The following is a 7,216-nucleotide window of genomic DNA, read 5'->3' on the forward strand; positions in this document are numbered from 1 at the left end:
ACAATCACCTGTAACCATAAATTGACTAATTTTATAATGCAATCAAATGCTCACACACTAGCTGCTTTCAGACACACGCGTAAGTCTTGATATTCTCCTGATAGGCCGTACGTGTGAACATCAAATCCTGACATTAATCCCCTGAAAATCTCCTGAATACTACTAACCCTGAGGTAGTATTTTCTCCGTAGGAAATGTAAATGACCTTATATGTGAATGAGGGGAAGAAAGTTGGTATTTCTCACACCACTTCAGTGGGCGTGTTAAGGAGGCTTTTGCATTTCATTGAGCGGCCCCCTAAATGATAATCAGACTGTTGCCTTTTGTTCGCTGAATGGTTAAAAAATATTTAAATGTTGGCACTGCTTTTAAGAGTAATTTTTGTTGAACGAAGGTTATACGTTGTCACATTATAGGTAAAATTGTATTATATTATGCGCTCAGAAATGTGTTACATTATTGACTGGGGTTTCCACATTATTGCTATGGGTTTGATTACAACTAGAGGTTGAGCGAAAACTCGTTCCTTTTCCTAGATGTTTTACCAATAGTCACACGAGCCATGTGAATCACTAAAGGAGCATGGTTCTCATTTCCCGGCTTATGAACTGAGTTTGGCGGACTGTTCATCCGCTTTCACACTTTCTCTAGTTTTTCATGAGGTTCTCTGTGGTGCAGTGGAGAAAGTGGCTGGTTATCAGGTCTAAAGACCCTGGGTCAAGTCCCGCCATTGGGGCAGCTCATTTCAAATGTAAAAAATTTGACGCATTATCCAAAGCGACTTGCATTCATTCACACTTTCACACATTGACAGCGGAGACATCTACGCAGGGCGATAGCCAGCTCGTCAGGAGCAGTCAGGGTGAGGCGTATTGCTCAGGGACACCTTGACACTAATACGAACTAGATACCTTCCGGTTACCAGCCAACCTGAGCCACAAGCTACCTCCATCTCCATCAGAGCCTTCGATTTAGGAAACAATGTCGATGTCAACGATGTCATGACACTTGGAATGTCATTCATAAGCCGAGATGAGATCATAGCTGGTGTCTCGGGGGCATTATTAAGTGCTTAAAAGCATTACAAACCCATTGTAAATAGTTTGTAAATCATTAACCTGCGCTTAATAAATTATCTTATAAACCATAATCTCTGCTTGGCTGCATCTCTGCACTGTTTAAATGCTTCAAAGTTGCAGTTATTTAAAGTGCTAACTCATCCTATTTTTATGCTTCTGCGTATTACATAATATTCATGAAATAGCCAATGTGCTAAACATCCTGTAACTTTGTCCACTATATAGCCCACACTGACTCACACAAGTGAGTCTTAGGCAATCGAAATGCATGCAGGCCTTGGCTTTGAAAATTGCAGACAAAATGCTAAAATAAAAGGCATGCTGACCGAAGCAAGTAAGAATGCAGCAAAGTGAGACTAGGCAGAAATTAAAAAGCAGCAGATTAATGAGACGAGAGGCAGGAGTAAGAGATCGAGCCAAAGGACACAGGGAGATACCATAAATAAGATATTGTTTTACCCCAAACATCTCTTATACAGTGTATATGAATACAATTTTAGTAACACTTTATAGTGCAGTTCAGTCATAAGTCATTGTTTTATTGACAATGATGAATTAATCATGAATAAAACATAAATGTATAAGCCTTAAAGGGACACTGTGTACCACTTTAAGTAATGTATTAGCTAAAATAAAAATTTCTTCATTCATAAATATGTCCTCATTGGTGTAAAATCACCTCCGCCAATAATCAGACTTATTCTCCTGAGCAAGAAATTCTTATATTTATATAATATTATTTACACTGAAGGGGTAAGTCCTAAGGAGACTTTCATGTCCTTCCGGGTCTTTGAAAAACTATAACGGCCGAGAGGGACATAAAGCACTAGGTGGTACTAGCAGGCTAAACATCCTGACAGAAACGTGGAAGGAGCTTAGCGAGAAGCCCTTGTCACTGCCACTTCAAATTTGATAGCCTGCAATACCCTTTCGTTCATAATGCAAGATCCTACTTATGCCACGCCCCAGGAGAAGGTATCCTTGTCTCCAAAAAAGTGAAAAGGGAATTAAAGTGGAAACCTGACCAGGCAAAAAATTAGGGAAAACATCGGGGTAGCTTTTCCCAGGTTTAAGAGCTAATGAACGATTATGATTTTCAAAGGGACGCTGAAGTTGCCTGCTTTCTTCTCAACAGGTATGTCAATGTTACTGTCTCAATCACAAGCTTTTCCCATTGCTTGGTTGTGTAACTCATTACATAGGCAGCATAATGGAAGAACACGTATAAACAGTCTGGTTGGTGGATAGCAGCATAGGCTATGTTTGATTGAATAAGGGTTGCATTTCATGCCTACTACCTCCCACCGATCCACTGCCACTCTGACCTCTCCCTACCGTTGAATCACCTAATGTTGAGGATCTCTGACAATTAACGCACATCGAAAAATAAAGAAATAAAGAATGTACCACTACTAAATAGCACATAGTTCATGCGTTGTTGAGCAATATAAGCACTAGTAACAAATGTTTCTGTTTGTTGTGTGTCAGGTTGTTAACTGATGCTATAGATAAGACTACAACATGGACATGTTAAACAATAAAAGAAAACATAAAAATGGCAACATGCTTCACTATCTTGCCCGAAGAGTAAAAACTCAAAAATGCAGTTTGTTTGAAGTTTGAAGTTTGTTTGAAATAACATACTCATCAACCAAAAGAAAACTTTGAGAGGTAGTATTGGATGACATGTTGTCATAGCTTCTTGGCACATTCTGCCTACCATAGTTGCAACCAGGTAGCAAAGCACATTTTAAAAAGTGAGCACGATTTGTTTGAATGCAATATAACATTGTACCACTAGATGGGAGTAATTCCTTAACAGTGTCCCTTTAAGTCAATGATGAACTATTCAGACAGAAGATGATGATGAATAAATGCTATGTTAAATGGATTTATCTGACCATCAGGTGGGATGTTGATGGTACAAACCAATGTCAAATCGACCCTCTAGTGACGTAGCAAGTGTGTGTAGATGTATGATAGACCACCTACCAGTTGGGACAGTCCAGTGGATAGGCATGTAGCCTGAGCATTTATCATCTGCAAATGTATAGTCATGTTTTGTTAACGATGAGCTCATTGATAACGAATTGTTTATGAATGGTCTATGACTGAACGTTATGGTAAAGGGTTACCACCATTTTTTTGTTATGGTAGCTCTTTACATTGACTCTATATTAGTTAGCTGTTGATACAATTGTATCTCTGTTGACTTCAGAAGCAGACAACATAAAGAATGGCAAACATAACAGCAAGTGACCCTATAAAATATGTAATCTAGAATGTAGATTGTACAAAACACAAGTTTTGTCTGGATAGAACTTGTTTCACAGTGTAGAAAATATATATATTCACATCTCCCATTACATTCTACATTCATCTACAGGTTATCCCATATTGATAATACATTTGATTGTGTTGCATTTTATACATTTAACCCAATACTTGTAGTGAAATGAATAAGCAGGAGCATTTGTGTGTCCAATTTTAACCTTAGTAATACCACAGCGTTACATCTGAGGTGCAATGGCTCTTTATCTGGCTGGAGAGGTAAGTGCACTTAAAACTGAGTGTTACCACTTTAGCTCTGGGCAGAAAAGGAAACTCATTGGCACCAAAGTCAGATGGATTGCTTCCTGTCTCTGTTAATTAACACAGTAGCTGTGTGTCTAGCTGTGTCTAGCTAGGCATTTCACTTCCCCCCGTGTCGCTGAGCTTGTCGCTGCATTAAAATAATCTGCTCGTACTGTTTCTGTTACAAGTGCAAATGTGCAACAGTTTAGTAGCATGTTAGCATAGCTTCATGGTGGTTGTCATGGTCATTATCAGTATTATTCTCATCAGGAGCATCAAGACGTTCTCAGAAGAAGGTTCGCTCTGGCTGAATGTGTGAAGCAAAGTAGCAAACACCAGGGGAGCAATTGAGTACGTGGGGACTTTCCATTGAATCAATTAGCTCATCGTGTTTTTGTGGTCATTTTCTGATGGAGGATATGGATCAGATATTTGCCATTCATCTGATAACTTTAAGGCAGAGAAATATGACTTGCAAAGTCTTTGTCTGCTTTATTCATTCTTGAAGATGGTGAAGAGAGTCTGCGAGGATGTCCTCTGACGCCAGTCGTTCTTCATGTTCTGTTACCAGCATCCTTATTGTCTTACTATGAGTATCTTCATCATCATTATCAGCATAATCATTTTCATCACCGTTATCAGATATTGTCTGAAGATCAGTAGGAGGATGATGATGATGGTTATGAAGATTGGGATCTGGATGATGATGGCAATACTGATCATAATGCCGATGTTGATGTTGAATATACTGATCATAATAATGATACGTATCGCCATCATCATCCAGATCTCAATCTTCATAACCATCATCATCATCCTCCTACTGATCTTCAGACAATATCTGATAACGGTGATGAAAATGATTATGCTGACAATGACGATGAAGATACTCATAGATGAAGATACTCAACGGTTTGATGAAGCATGATGTATACATTGGCATGCTCAAGTCATCATTCATAGTAAGGTCTCATACATTGAACATGAGAAGATGCAACTAAACTCTCAATGTCACATCAAGGTCATAAACAAAAGGTAACCTCAGCCACCGCTGAGTGGTTGAATAGCTGCCCACCTCTACCGCCAGCGGACGAACACCACATCTCAGGGAGGAGTCAGTGACGTTCCCCCTTTGTTAACAAATGCTGTTGCATAAGTCTCCATTACAAGTATGTCTCTAAATGCAGGTTCTTGGCTTAGGTTTATATAAAAAATATATATATATATGTATTTCTGTATTTTCAACACTGTCTTGAACTGAGCATGAATAAAATAGAAAACTATTTTGGAGGCAAGAGGCTTCCAAAATAAAATATAAGACATATTCTCTTCCCTCCAGGGGAATGGAAGATGGTCCTAATCCCAACAGAAAACATTCAGAGGCATGCATATTTATCAGATGTTTCTAGTACAAAACTGTCTCCCGTCTTAACGTAACTCAGGCAGTGCATGTCCCCTGCCCGTCGCCCCGGATAGCCATTTAAGGACCAAAATTATGCAGTCACACAATCGAATGCACACGCACACACACACAAACACACATAGACACCAATTTCAAATTTTACTTATACAGACAACTACACAAAAAGACTGAGGCATATTCACCCTGAAACACACACACACACACACACACACACACACACACACACACACACACACACACACACACACACACACACACACACACACACACACACACACACACACACACACACACACACACACACACACACACACACACACACACACACAAACATACACCATACACAAACAAACAAACAAACAAACAAAAAAGCACACACACACACACACACACACACACACACACACACACACACACACACACACACACACACACACACACACACACACACACACACACACACACACACACACAGGTGCGTACACCGACAAACACACCCACCAACATACACAAGCGGCATGTGGCATTTGCTTTGAACCACAGGCCATTGTTTTCACACGTCCGTGCGTCAGCATCACACACACGCACCAATATACACACACACTATATGGAAATGTATCACATTTTGGGAGCACTTTTTAGCACAAACTTTTAAGAATGGAGTAAATAATGAACTCCTCATCTATGATGCATTGTTCATGCATGAATACTCATTAGTAAGCTATTCATAATCGCTTATAAATGATCATTAAGACATTACTAGATAGTAGTTATAATTAGTATGGATTACAAAGTCAACCTTATGGCTAGCTAAATGTTTAAGTCAACACTTAAACACACCGAGAAAAATACAAACAGATACACAAAGGCGTACTCAACCCAGTCTAGGTACACATTAGGAGACTGTGGGACAGATGTCAGGGGCTCGTTCACGGCTCGGGAACACATGTACACTCTCCTCATGGCGGAGTGGGTTTAGGTTCATGCACACTCTATTTCCCCGGGACACAAGCGGTTCAGCGACAGTGCCAACACTAGAGCACTAATCTAATCTAATTAGCATGAATCATGTTTGTGTCATAGCTGTCCATTTTTATGATTTGTCACGTTAATGTTTTGTTGTATTGCGGTGTAATTTGATTTAATGGTTGACATTTCCATCTGTCAGTGCGCGGATGACCGATTTGTGCTGAAAAACAACATCCTCAGGTGCACGGATGGTTGATCTACGATGCATTACACAACAGCAAGTGCTGTTCAAGGTCCTGGTCTTTCAGACGGGAAACCCAGATGAGGAAGATGAAGAAGAAATCAAAGCCAATGTGATTTAACTTATATTAGCATCAAGAGGAATGTCGTCCTTCAGACAGCGAGGACGCGTGGAATCTGTGTGTGTGTGTGTTTGGATTTTGGTTTGGAAGCAAATCATTAGATCAAAACTGTGGACACACTTCTGACCTTTGGGTAGACGCCAGTGATAAATCATTTGACAATCAGGTAGCGACTATTATTCAAAGGCCGTAGTCATGTGGATCCCACAACGGAGCGTGTGTGTATATTAATCCATGCCACAGGACAGAGACACGAACGGACACTAAATCACTCTGGATTATTGTGGCTCTCAGATGCGCTCTTCAACCTTTTCAGAAAGCTGTTAACTGATGAACAATGTGATGTCATGTGCATCACATTGAGTCACATTGAATCTATGCTAATATGTGAACTGTAAATACAGATATTATTGTCATTATTATGTTAATAATAAATAATAATTATCGTTATTTGTAGTAACATTTTGTCACATTTGATCAATTGTACGGCACTCTTGTATCGTTTTATCGTCTTATTAATTAATTATTAGTTATTATTATAGCATCAACTCTTGCATTCATTCATGCTTGCACCTCAAATACAAACACACAAAAATATAAACACACAAAAATATAAACACACATACACTTAGCAAGCACACACAGACGCACACTTCCACAACACACTGGGGCTATGTTACCCGCACTGGCCTCGCCTTCCTCTGCTCATCGTCACCGTTTTTGAGGAAACCTCCTGCTCGATGATGGCACATCTGGGCTTCAGTCTCTACCTGGTCCCTAATTTTATCTAGTTCCTACAAGCATCCGTC

Source organism: Gadus macrocephalus, chromosome 7 (assembly GCF_031168955.1).
Source record: "Gadus macrocephalus chromosome 7, ASM3116895v1".
NCBI lineage: Eukaryota > Metazoa > Chordata > Actinopteri > Gadiformes > Gadidae > Gadus > Gadus macrocephalus.